This window comes from Macaca nemestrina, chromosome 18 (assembly GCF_043159975.1).
Source record: "Macaca nemestrina isolate mMacNem1 chromosome 18, mMacNem.hap1, whole genome shotgun sequence".
Taxonomy (NCBI): Eukaryota; Metazoa; Chordata; class Mammalia; order Primates; family Cercopithecidae; genus Macaca; species Macaca nemestrina.
This window is the reverse complement of record NC_092142.1, coordinates 7,005,155-7,019,101: the sequence shown is the minus strand read 5'-3', so window position 1 is coordinate 7,019,101 and position 13,947 is coordinate 7,005,155. Positions and strand designations below refer to the sequence as shown.

Below are 13,947 nucleotides of genomic sequence, written 5' to 3'. Positions count from 1 at the left end.
ATTATCAAAGTGCACAGTGACACCAAGCTCTGTGTGTCTCAGAGAAGAACTGATGCCTACAAAGTCCTGACCAGGTGTCTCTCTGCCTGGGAATCTGCTTGCCTGCAGTTTTGGTTGAACATTCTTATGCCTGATTCCCCTTTATCTTAAGTAAGGCAAAGGGAAGTTGTCACTGGTTTTCAACACCAGTGAAGTCCCTAATCTCTGCTCCAGGAAGACAGAACATGACCAGACATCCTGATTTTTTTGTTGAAACAATAGCTCGGCATGAGACATCGGCCGGAGGCTGCTGGCAAAACCATCTAACTTAATCCAAATCCTTCAGTGATCGGTGCCAGGCTGGTCCTGCCTCGGTGGGTGGCAATTCCCATCTTCTAGCTGAGGGTGGAAGGACTGGGGGTAGCTAGAGGTCATTCAGGGGTGCTGTATTTTAAAAGAAAACGCAGGCCCGGCATGGTGGTTCCCATCTGTAATCCCAGAATTTTGGGAGGCCAAGGCAGGTGGATCATTTGAGGTCAGGAGTTTGAGACCAGCCTGGTCAACATGGCAAAACCCCATCTCCGCTAATAATACAAAAAATTAGCTGGGTGTAGTGGGGCAGGCCTGTAATCCCAGCAACTGGGGAGGCTAAGGCAAGAGAATTGCTGGAACCCAGGAGGCAGAGGTTGCAGTGTGCTGAGATTGCGCCACTGCACTCTAGGCTGGGTGACAGACTAAGACCATGTCTTAAAATAAAAAAATAGGAAAATAAAACACAGCTTTTCTGCTGCTCTCTGCTCTTCCAGTTCCTAACTCACTGAGCTCCAAATAATGAAAGTGTGGTTTGATCACACTCAGAGTACTAACCTTTGATGAGCCCTAAAACTTCATCTACAAGACTTCCCTTTGGTTTACTGAGAAAATAGATGTAATTAAACCAGGTACAATGCTTACCACACAATAGGAACCCAAAATACATTAGGAGACTCTGACTTCGCTACGTTTCTTTCTGAATGGTATTTCAATATTTGCAGTTGACTTTATTTTTGTTAAAAGAATCTTCTACTCTGGAATCCTACATTTCTGAGTTTCTTTTTTTTTTTAATGTTGTTGTTGTTATTGTTTATTTGTCTTTCAGCTTTCTCATCTACCAAACTGGAACGATGAGGATACAATCGTCTTTCTTTACAAACCAGTGCAGCCAAACTGATTAGCCTTTAACATTTTCCAATCCTATTATTTGTAGATTTCCCTACTTTTCAATGAGTAAATAAAACAAGCTGGGAATGAAACATTTATTTTGGCATCACACCAACCTAATTAAACTGCAGTTTCATTAGGCTGCAGCAGGCTGCTGAAAAATAATGTAATTGACCTATTAAAAGTTACTACTTCAGTTCAGTTTTCTGAGCCACAAGAAATTGCACTGTGATTTAAAATACCTAGTTACCTTGACAAAACCAGCCAGAGAGCAAAGAACTAACAGTTACTGAGAATGGAGAGAATCCAATTAAAAAGGAGACAGGTAACAAGATGCTCTCCCCAATCCCAATTACTTGGAGGAAAGCAATAAAATGTAAAATGGAAGTTAATAAAGTTCTAGTTATTTCCTCCATTGACTAAGCACTGTTCATACACGGGGCTAGCGTGAGATGCTCCCCTAAAACTTAACATTGCAGTTGTGTAAGGAGCAGACATTTGTTGATTGGCTGGTATCATTCTTCTTGTTTGGCATCAGCAGGCCCATTGCTCTGCATGCAACCCACCCATTTCCCACTCTCAGACCAGGTGTCTCAGGCAAAGGTAGTTCCCAGTCCTGAAGTTGCACATGTGTTCCAAGCTGGTCAATCAGTGCCATGTGCCCCAGACCACAGTGATTTATTTATTCTAGGACCCATGAGAACTACTCTTGGGACTTCTCCTGAAGCAACCAAGAAATGAGATCTCTATCTTCCAGCTGGTGTTCTGAGTGGAGAATGCTGGCTCTGATACTATTCATCCTCTTCCTTGTGGGGAGAATTTACCTAAGAATGGAGTGAACACTAAAGAGAAGGGTGAGAGGGAGAGACACCTAGCAAGAGACAAGAGAGGAGAGGAGAGAAGAGTGAAGAAGAGGGAGGTCCAGAATTAATAGATTCAAGGAAAGGAGAAAAGAGGAGAGGAGGGGAGAAAAATTGCGAATAATATTAATAACAATTGAACTGTACCTTAGAAAACCAGCTGGAACTGTAGCTCAGTTCAGTTTCTGTTGAAATGAACTCTAACGGTTCACAAAGGGGTGGGGAGGGGAGGGGAAGCCAGGAATGGGGAGGGAAGGGAAAGAGAAAGGAAGAAAAGGAAGGGGAGGAAAGAAGAGAAAGAAAGGAAGGAGCGGACGGGAAAGGAAGAAGATGAGAAATGAAGAAGTGAGAAGAGAGAAATGGTGGAGGGAAAGAGAAAGGAGAGAAAAAAAGACTAAATTCTGATTTTATTTGACCTCTTGGATTGATGATGTCATCATTTAAGTGTTTTAAATGAATTTAACCTTTGATTGGGGAGGTCCAGAATTAATAGATTCAAAGATGTTTTATGCACCTGACTCCATATGCAGTGTTAGGGCCTTTGAGGTCCAAGGGCATCTAAAAATTGAAAAAAAAAATTATTGGTGCTAACATTTCAAGGAGTAAAGACAAAATTAATAACTGTTTAATTATATTTCTCCAAAATGCAACATTATGTCAGCATCATTAATTGTTACATTTAGTGTTCATAAACATTTTATTATGTTGGAAAATAAGTTGTACATTACTTTTCTCTCATCAGAATTTTGAAGTTTAGGCAATGATTACTGAGAAATAGTAGCTAATCATAAATTCAATGAGCTATTAAGAGTTCATTCACTTCAATAGCAAAGTGATAAAAATTCTTTGGAAATTTTTACTATCACAAAATTGTGTTTTATATCTAAAAGGGGTGCATTTTAATATGGCTTGTATCAGCTTTCTCAGCCTCGATGCTATTGCCATTTTGAACCAAATAATTCTTTGGTGGGCAGGGAGCTGGTCTGTGTCTTGTTGGATGTGTAGCAGCCCAGCACCCCTGGCTTTTCCCACTAGATGCTGGTGGCATCCCTTCAATTGCAACAACCAAAGATTACCTATATCCTTCAGGGAGCAAAAATGCCCTGATTTGATCATGGTTGGTTTATATGAATGCCTAGGGCGAAAGAAAACCTTGACATGTCTCTGACTGTGTTGGACATGTAATCTCAGGGGCATCCTTGAGGGACGTAACACCAAAGCTAAGAATCTGGGACACACATCCAATTTTCACAAAGTTTGAGACTCTCCAGTAAAACCTGCCTCTAGTTCCATAAACACAGCTGTGAGTCCGTCATTAAGGAGCTAAGCAGGACCCAAGAGGGAGGCCCCCTTAGCAGCTTGGGGATCAATAGATCACCTGTTTCTGAGAAGGTCATGTAGTATTTTCACAGAAAGGCAACATGACTGAAATGAGATCCATCTCTGCCTTCTGCCCAGGAAGGGGCCATCCCCAGTCAGCACTCACCTACGGTTTGCTTCACCTTAGCTAGACCATCAGAGCTCAGGGTAGAGGTCTGCATGGAAAAGAGCGAGGCTTATTCCCCAAAACAACAGCCAACACAGCTGGGGGAAGGAACCCCATACCATCTGCCAAGAGCCAAGCTAACACAATAAAGGACCCTAAAAGACTCAAATAAATAACCACCGTTTCTAATGAAAAGGAAGGCAACATTTCCAATGTTGGGTTCGTGCTTCACAGGGATCATCAGAAAAGCAAAGAGACAAAACCCTGCGCAGGAGATAAATTCTAAAGTCGCCAGACTTTGCAACTCACCAAAGGGGAAGCTTCCCTGGGTCTTTGGAAATCCTACTTGAGGAGGCTTCATTAGGGATGGGCATGGTGTAGGAACTCATTAGACTGTGGTTGGCCCACGTGGACCTACCTGGCCCTTATAGTACGTAGGGATAACTCAACAGGCACGGCATGGAAAAAAGGAGAATGGAAAAGAAAATGAAGTGAGAGAAATATTTACAGCATTCTTCTAAAATCACATTGTTTTTCACATTTTTCATTCAAAGCAAAATATATTCTTCATCAATGCTTCAGAAGCTTGCCTTTGCAATTATGATTTTGGAAAAAAAAAAAAGGGTCAAAAAAAAAAAAAAAAAAAAAGGCCCAAATGAGATATCCAGGGGACTGTGGCAATGCTTACTTTGTCTTTCTGGAAAAATTGAGCTCCATTTAGGCATCAGTTAAGACTTGACATGTTTTGAGGGTTTCAGTCTTTGGGGATAACAAAATCTGACCCTGAATCTAAACTCTGGTGCTTTATCAGCTGTGTGGGGTCAGGGAACTTACCTCTCTGAGCCTCAACTGGTCTCATCTGTAGAAAGGTAAGGAGAATAATGATGCCTACCTTGCAGGTTTATGTCTGAGTTTACATATCCCACAAAAGAATCTAACCAAGATTGGTCCCTCGATACAATTATTATTATGCATCCCCCCTGTGACATTTCTGGTTTTGCAGAATTGAGCAAACGTGTTTTTGTTTTTTCATTATTTGTATGTTTATGAAGAGGACCATAAGGGATTATGTCTTACGGAGTTTTTAATCTTGTCTGGTGTTTATTATTGTGGCTTTGCATATCAGTGTAGCTTAATGATCAACCAGCTCTTCACTGACCACATAATTAGGAAGCACTGCTCCTCTCCAGATAATTGGCAAATGTGTGTTATGACTCCAGCTTACCTGGAAATAGTTCTCAGCAAATTGAGGTGAATAAAAATTTGCGATGGAAAAAGTCAAAGAACATAAACCCTTAAAAGACAAACAGGTCTGGCCGGGCGCGATGGCTGACACCTGTAATCCCAGCACTTTGGGAGGCTGAGGTGGGCAGATTATGAGGTTAGGAGTCTGAGACCAGCCTGGCCGACATGGTGAAACCCCGTCTCTACTAAAAACACAAAAATTAGCTGGGTGCGGTGGTGGGCACCTATAATCCCAGCTACTCGGGAGGCTGAGGCAGAAGAATCACTTGAACTCGGGAGGCGGAGGTTGCAGTGGGCTGAGATCACACCACTGGACTCCAGCCTGGGTGACAGAGCGAGACTCTGTCTCAGAAAAGAAAAAAAAGAAGATGAACAGGTCCATGAACCCATACATAGAATATGTATACTACTTTAAAAAGGACAGAGGGCTGGGCTCAGTGGCTCACACCTATAATCCCAGCACTTTAGGAAGCTGATATTGGAGGACAGCTTGAGGCCAGGAGTTTGAGACCACCCTGGGCAACCTGTCTCTACAAATAAATTTAAAAATTAGCCAGCTGTATTAGTCCGTTCCCACGCTGCTACTAAAGATATACCTGAGACTTAGTGTTTATAAAGCAAAGAGGTATAATTGACTCACAGTTCAGCACGGCTTGGGAAACCTCTGAAAACTTACAATCATGGCAGAAGGGGGAAGCAAACAGGCTCTTCTTCACATGGCAGCAGCAAGGACAAGTGCAGAGCAGAGGAGGAAAAGCCCCTTATAAAACCATCAGGTTTTGTGAGAACTCACTAGCCATTCCCATGATTCAATTACCTTCCACCAGGTCCCTCCCATGACATATGGGGGATTATGGGAACTACAATTCAAGATGAGATTTGGGTGGAGACACAAAGCCAAACCGTATCACCCGGTGTTGTGGTGTATGCATATAGTCCCAGCTACTCAGGAGGCCAAGGTGGGACGACTGCTTGAGCCCAGTAGGTCAAGCCTACAGTGAGCAATGACTGCACCACTACTCTCTAGAATGAGTAACACAGCAAGACCTTTTCTCAAAAACAAAAACAAAAACAGAACTAAGCATGAACAGTTTGGCATAAAACATTAACATTTATCTAGGTAGAGCCAAAATAGAAGAAAACATAACACCATTTAGGTAGCCTCATTTTTAAGCAAATATTTTTAAAAATTATTTTTATTGTCATATTTTCATACGTTTTTGGAAAACAGGTGGTGTTTAGTTACATGAATAAGTACTTTAGTGGTGATTTCCGACGTTTTGGTGCACCCATCACCAGAGCCGTAATTTGTATACTGCATCCAATTGGTAGTCTTTTATCCCTCACCCCACTCCCACCCTTTCCCCCAAGTCCCCAAAGTCCAATGTATCATTCTTATGCCTTGAGAAAAGATTATTTTTTAGCAACCAGGAAATATATCTTAAAAATCTATATTATATTTAATAAATATATTTTTATCTATTTTGCTTTGATCCTACTAAAACTTGGGATAACTGACTTGAAATAAATGGAAAATATTCTGTTTCTCCTTCACTCTCTGTTTCTCTCTCTCTGGGGTTCTCTCTTCCTCTCTATATTTATCTCTCTTTCTTTCTTCCTATATCCCTCTGCTTCTCCCATGCTCCTACAAACACACACACACCACACCAGTATCCACAGCAGACATCCCCATTGGGCACAAGGTTTGGAGTTCAGGACGGAACGCTCATGCTGAGTAAAATGCAGAACACAGCTTCATTTTACTGTGGATTTTTATTTATTTCTCCCAAATACTCAGAGAAGCAGATCAATGTTCCATCAGCTACCCAGCCAAGGACATACGGACGAGAATACCGTCCATCCATAAGGTCATGAATCATAACACACTTTTACCCACTGTGGTGTCCCGGGGACATTGCTTCGCTAACTTTCCACTACCCTGCTCTCAACCTCTTACATGATAATCCATGTTAGGCCAGGATTTTTATGCCCCTGAGAAAAGTGTTTTGTGATGACTTGCAAAAGTTTTCTTACATTCCTCTATCCCTATGTAAGACATTAGGTAATGATATGTAAAGTGCTATCTGATGTCTAGTACTAGTTAGAAGGCAGGTAACTGGTCATTTAACTTGTCTGTTTCCAACTTTGAACTGCAAGATGCTCAAGGACTAAGTTATTATTTTTTGTTATAACACAGAAATGTAATTTTAGAAATGGCTCTTCAATGAAATAAGCTCTGTTGGGTGACACTCTTCATCACAAAACCTGTGCTTTCCTAACTGGATGACCTCGTCCAAGAGACTGAAGCTCTCTGAATTCCAGCCTTTTCATTTGTACTACATGTCAGTAAACAATTATTGCCTCTTTTGTTTAATAAAGAAAATATTCTTCCATATAGTTCCTCCTGCTTCACTATCTGGTTTATTATTTTCCTAAGCACATAGTAGGGATAAAGGAGGGAAAAGGAGGCCACGTGACTGGTTCTGGCCAATGGGATTTGGTGGAAGTAGGGTGTGTCACTTCCTTGCCAAAGCACTTGACTACCACTGTGAGACATCCAGGTGGACTTCCCCTGGGACCATGTGGAACTATTTATTGATATGGTGGGTTCCTAAGAGTAAAACCACTGGGAATGATGAGCCGATACATGCAGAAGAGCTTCTCTGGAGAGTGTCCTAGAACCTCAGTGAATTTTCACGAGCAAGAAGTAAACCTTTGTTGTGTTATACCACTGAGATTTCAGAGCTATTTGTTACCACAGCACAACTTGGTGTTCCCTGACTGATACAAACTAGAGAGTTGGAAGGAAAATGAAAGAAGACAGCACATAAAAAGTTTTAAGCACTGGGATTGGTACTTAAGTTTAGTAAGCTCTTACTGACAAATATTAAGGATTATTGCTCCAAAATCTAAATCTTTGCTTTCAGTTGAAATTCCACTGATACCACTTCAGATGAAAATATGCAGTGTTCCATTAGTATGATGTTAGGCAATGCTAAATGCTATTACAGACAGATGACAATGCTGGATGCTATTACCCTCCAGATGACTGTGGCTAGTCTTGTCATGGCAGGGAAGAGTGGGGAGTTTCTTGATCCATACAGTCATTCAGGGACCCAGGTAGAAGATGACAACTCAGTTTCTAACATGTAGCAATTTATGTCAAGTGTGTATTCATCAGAGGATGGGGGGGGGGGAAGAAGTTTGGAGCATCCCAGAGACAGCCTTTGGGGGCCAGTCCTGAAAAAGGCACTTCTCCCCACATGTCACTGGGCAGATTTCAGTCACATGTCACTGCTTAGATAACAGGTGGGCTGGAAATGTATCTCTAGATGGATGGTTCTTTTTTTTTTTTTTTTTGAGACGGAGTCTGCTTTGTCACCCAGGCTGGAGTGCAGTGGTGCGATCTCGGCTCACTGCAAGCTCCGCCTCCCGGGTTAACACCATTCTCCTGCCTCAGCCTCCCGAGTAGCTGGGACTACAGGCGCCTGCCATCACGCCCGGCTAGTTTTTTGTGTTTTTAGTAGAGACGGGGTTTCACCGTGTTAGCCAGGATGGTCTTGATCTCCTGACCTCGTGATTCGCCCACCTCGGCTTCCCAAAGTGCTGGGATTACAGGCGTGAGCCACCATGCCCGGCCGATGGATGGTTCTTTAATGGTTATTTATCTTTGTGGGGACGAGGAACATAAATTATTAGCAGATGGCCAGTGACTCTGGCACTGTGTCCTTTAGTATTTTCAGAAAGCAATTTCCCAATAGCTGTGAAATCTTTGCCTTGGCTTAGCACCCTTCCCCAGGATTGTGGGAACTTCCTTTTATCTAGCATAAATCCCTAATGTTGCAGTAAAAAATTATTGCCTCTTTTGTTTTAGTAGATAAAATATCCTTCCATATAGTTTGAGCTCAGTCACCACCTCCCTCACCGTGCCAACAAAAATAGGAACAACCCCCCGTTAGCTGTTATTTCCTCCCAGTTTGAGTTCTAAGAAGGTTCATAGGACTCAGTAAAAACATACGTAAGAACTAAAATAGAAGGGTGAGCCATACCATTTCAATGTCCTCAAGTTTTTAAGACCCTTAGGAGAATGAACAGTTCAGAGTACACCAGATCTTTGAATAATATTTTGTTACAACATTGATAAGAAAAAAATTTGATTGCCAGCTGCGCCCACTGTGTGGAGTTGGCATGTTCTCCCCATGTCTGCGTAGGTTTTCTCCGGGTACTCTGGTTTCCTCCCACAACCCAAAGATGTGCGTGTTTGGGGAACTGGTGTGTCTACATCGTCTCCACGTGACTGAGTATGGGTGTGAGCACATCCTGACCAGGGTGGTCCCTGCCTTGTGCCCTGAGATGCTAAGATAGGCTCCAGCCACTCGAAAGCCTGAACTGGGATAAGCAAAATGAAAGAATGAATACTCATGACTGTCAAATAAAAACGGATAAAGTAGATGCTAATCATAAAAAATGCACAAAAATAAACAATGCGGTATGAAGGTGCCCAGTCAGTCTGCCATGCTAGTCATTGTTTTTGAACTGTGTGATGGGGGGAGGTGCTCCTGACAATTTTTGCTTTGCAAAAATAAAAAATTAGTTTTTGATGTAACATACCATGCCTACCACCACCATCACTCACTGACTCATCAAAAACTGGGTAAATTATCTTGCTTGTTTTTTATTAATCTTTATTTATGTTTATTTTTATTGAGATGGAGTCTCGCTCTGTCACCTAGGCTAGAGTGCAGTGGTGCGATCTTGGCTCACTGCAACCTCCACCTCCTGGGTTCAACTGATTCTCTTGCTTCAGCCTCCCGAGTAGCTGGGATTACAGGCATCTGCCACCACAACCAGCTAATTTTTGCACTTTTAGTAGAGACAGGGTTTCACTATGTTGATCAGGCTGCTCTCAAATTCCTGACCTCAGGTGATCTGCCCACCTTGGCCTCCCAAAGTGCTGGGATTACAGGCATGAGCCACCGTGCCCAGCCCTTTATTAATCTTTTTAAAATGTATGCATGGTTCACATGTGTTTTCATGTTTAATTTTAGAAGTGTTTTGGGTCTTTATTTAGAAGATCAGTGATGTTTTTATGACCAGAAATGTGCTGCAGGAACTTACCTCTCGTTTAGATCAATGATCTTATGGTAAAATGTATTCTGTTACACGTCATTTTGCTTAAAGTCACAGTTTCCAACAATCTATCGACTGTGTTGAGAGGACTTAGTGTCCATTTAAATTTGAAGAAAATATAAATATACAAGGACCAAACAACATGCATATGCTTAATCAAGCACATCATTGCCTTTAGATGCTCGGATGTAATTATCTTTATCAGAGTTACGATATGACACAGAAAAAAAAAATGACTTACAGGCATAAAATGAGGCTGTGTCTTTTTCTGAAGGCAGATTTTAAAAAACGTGTCGAAATCTGCCCTGTCGCCTTGTGCGGAGACCGCAGGCCATGTCTCAAAGCAACTACACAATGGCATTCCTGGTTGCGGGGTTTTTTTTTTTTTTTTTTTTTGAGACAGAGTCTCGCTCTGTCGCCCAGGCTGGAGTGCAGTGGTGTGATCTCCGCTCACTGCAAGCTCTGCCTCCCGGGTTCATGCCATTCTCCTGTCTCAGCCTCCCAAGTAGCTGGGACCACAGGTGCCCGCCACCACACCCGGCTAATTTTTTGTATTTTTAGTATAGACGGGGTTTCACCGTGTTAGCCAGGATGGTCTTGATCTCCTGACCTCGTGATCCGCCCACCTTGGCCTCCCAAAGCGCTGGGATTACAGGCATGAGCCATCATGCCCGGCCCCTGGTTGCTGGTTCTTAATAGAAGATATGGACAGAAACCCTTGCTACACTGAGATCTGCCTCCTCCAGCCCAGGGATGTTTTTATTGCTCCTCACAGCATTCTCACGCTAGTGAAAAAATGACACACAGGCAGAGAGCTCTCATCATGTTGCCACGGGGAGATCCAGGTAGAGCTGGCATGAAAGAAAGAGCTGACATGAACAATGTGTTATCTCAGTTAAGCCACATGCTGGAGCTCACTTTACAGATGAGAAAACCGAGGCCTAGAGAAGTTAAGCAACTTACCCACAATCCCACCAGCAATATATCGTGAGGCCAGAATGGAAATCTGTATTTTCTTGAGTGTGCGGCTCAAGCGTTTCCCTCTCACTGCTTGAATGAAGAGTTTAAACATTCTTGAAAGGGGAACAGCGTTCGCAGAGTGAGAGAGGAATTGTCAGGGTGACAATGAAGTTGGCTGCGTCAACGCCCATGGAGGTTGTCTGTTAGAAGCAACCTAACCTAAGCGAGGGGACACCCTGGAGGGAGGCCAGTGCGGCTTGTCTGTCTTCCTCTAACGGTCCTCCAAGACGCACCTATCACATCCAGGCTGGAAAACAGGACAGCTGCCGGAGTGTCACTGTGAGGCCAGCGGGTGTCACTGCCTCCCCACGGTGCTCAGAGGGAGCCTGCGGTGAACAGCAGCCGGCAACACTCAGGCTCCCAGCTCTCCAGCAGCCCGGCTTCACGCCCATGCCTTCTCTACCAAGTATCCCTTTCAGCAGGCGCGTCGTCCCGGAGCATGTCAAAGAGCAGACGACAGTCCTGTGCTCATGACCATTGTCATCAGCCTTGTTTTCCAGAGTTTTTCTACCTCTCCAGAAACACCACTTCCTTTTAAAATCACACTACATGTACAATCAAAATAAGATGGATGGGGAGATGCAGGAGGATCAGAGATTTGCACTCATAGTAAATGAGACTGAATTTTTAAAGCCCTTTCTGAGTGGCAGCAGGCTCCCTGATTATGATCTGAGTGAATGGCAGCCTCTCCCCAGCAGTTTTCTTACTCAAGAGACAGGCCAGGCAGGGTAAGGTAACATCTGTAAAGAAATTTCTTAGAGCTGAGGGAGAGACAATCTGGGGCAGGAGAAAGCCTTTCTCTGTTTCTCACTTTCTAGAAGAGGGTATGGTGTCCTCCGGCAGACTTTGGCGTGTTTGTGGCAGTCATGGCAACCCCAGCATGACCCACGTCTGTTGGCTGATTTAACATTGTCTGCTGAAAGGGTGCTGTTTCCCTTCACATAGAAATGATGGTAAAGTCTCTGGTAGTGGCGAAACCCTATCTCTACAAAAAGTACAAAAATCTGCAGTGCCCGTGGCCTAGGGTGTGAGGGAGCAGATCAAGGAGAAATTGAAACACCATCCTATCTGAGTCTGTAGGAGAGTTGAGTGTTGACTCAGTTGAGTCATTTCTTAATAGAGTGATCCCTGACAAGACTTGAGTTCAAGGTCCCTGAGGGAAGGTATTTGTTTTGTTCACTGCTAAGTTCCCAGCACACACACAAGAGTGCTGGGAACAAAGTAGACACTTAGTAACTATTTACTGATGACCAGGCATGCTGGATCACGCCTGTAATCCCAACACTTTGGGAGGCCAAGGCAGGTGGATCACTTGAGGTCAGGAGTTCGAGGCCAGCATGGCCAACATGGTGAAACCCCGTTTCTACTAAAAAATACAAAAACTTAGCCAGGTGCATGTCTCACACCTGTAATTCTAGCTACTCAGGAGGTTGAGGCACGAGAATCGCTTGAGCCCGGGAGGCAGAGGTTGCAGCGAGCTAAGATAGTGCCACTGTACCTTAGCCTGGGTGACAGAGTAAGACTCTGTCTCAAAAAAAAAAAAAAAAAAAAAAAGTAAATAAATAAATATTGAATGAACAGCCATGGAAGAGAAGGCAGGAAGATGTTAAAACACAGCTGTCCACCTGGGGAAGAGTCAGCAATCTCGCCTGGCTATGTTATGGTTCACGCTAAATAATGGAAGGGATTTTAATGAGTTTATATATATTTGTACACACACACTGAATATAGTGTCTCTTAGATAAGAGCCCAACAAAGGTTAGCCATTCTTTTCATGTGCATAGTTTTGATCCTGTAAGTAGATTTAAAACTTTCTTCAACCTTTAACGTTTTAAAAGCAGCACATACTCATTAACAAAACATGCAAAATTCGTAACTAGATCTCAGACAAGTTGGGAGTGTCATGGGTTTATTGTCTATGTCCTATAGAATTTGATACAGATTTGTCACTTAAAAATATACATTATGAAATCAAATATAGGCAAAAATATTTAAATAAATATTATACCTCCACTATGGGATATCAAGTAACGTTTTAAAAAGAATGAGATGAGAATGAGATTATGTTCTAATAAATAAGGAGCCCCCAGAATGCTTGCTAAGTGTATATTTGCAGAAAAATCCACTTTTTATTATTTCATGTATATTAGAACTAAACTGTATGCTTAAATAGGCAATGTAAAGGTATAAAAATGTGAAAGGCTATCACCAAATTGTTAACACACGCAAGGAGTAGACCTGTATACAAAATGATGATGATAATCATAATTGTAATAAAAGTAATTAATCAAATGTTACCAACAGTTGTAAAAACTAAGAAAAGAAAAATCATCCTCAATCAGGCCACTCATGATAATGACTCATGTTTTTACATATGCTTTTCTATAAATAAATTCATTCAAAGAATATTTACTGAGTGACTGCAGCGGGCCCAGAACTCTGCTGGTGCATTCTTCTTTCTTCTCTGTAATAAATATTTCCTGACGGAGCCCTTTGCTCTATTCCATGAATCTCAGGAGGCATGCCTTCAGCAGACTCAAGAGAACCCCAAGATTCTCTGTAATGAGCTGATTACGGGTAAGGATTTCTAGGAAACAGGCAAGCAATAGGTCCTTGATGTTCTCCATCAAATCCTCTCCTCTCTCCCCGGCTACTCCAGCACACGTAACCCCTTGCCTCTTACTTCACCTAAGTAGAAAAACTCAAATCAGGAAACAAAGTGCATTTGAAGCATACACAACTTAAAAATCACTGTGAGCACTGGGTCTCTGCCATAGATCACAGTCGCCTGATATCGATTCCTGAAAGGAATGGTCTCCCAGGGTTAGGCTGTGCCCTTCTCTCTGGAAGGATTCCCGCCATCACCCCCTGCAGCTTCCTTGCTCCTCCCACCGGATTCCAGTCCTGCTGCGGTTCACAGGCCCTCAGCCCTGGGAGCAGCAGCTCACATTATCAAGGGGAAGAGCCTCTGACAATTTTCGAAGAAGCCTTTGGGAAATAGACCCCTTTTGTTTGTAGTTATCAAAA

The 13,947-nt window shown here is 42.8% G+C and overlaps 1 protein-coding gene and 1 long non-coding RNA gene across 3 annotated transcripts in view; one reads left to right on the top strand and one right to left on the bottom strand.

The window, feature by feature from the left end:
* LOC105467816 (uncharacterized) overlaps positions 1-7,069 on the top strand; it is a 47,742-nt gene extending 40,673 nt beyond the window's left edge. The window contains exon 4 of one of the 2 annotated variants that reach the window (XR_011616089.1): positions 6,968-7,069. This is a non-coding gene — a long non-coding RNA (uncharacterized lncRNA). Of the gene's footprint in view, positions 1-1,117; positions 1,414-6,967 lie in introns of those variants that run through there. The other variant, XR_011616090.1, reaches the window with a different exon arrangement.
* The window catches only part of LOC105467818 (RNA binding fox-1 homolog 1), a 2,482,591-nt gene that overhangs the window by 1,123,790 nt on the left and 1,344,854 nt on the right, over positions 1-13,947 (bottom strand).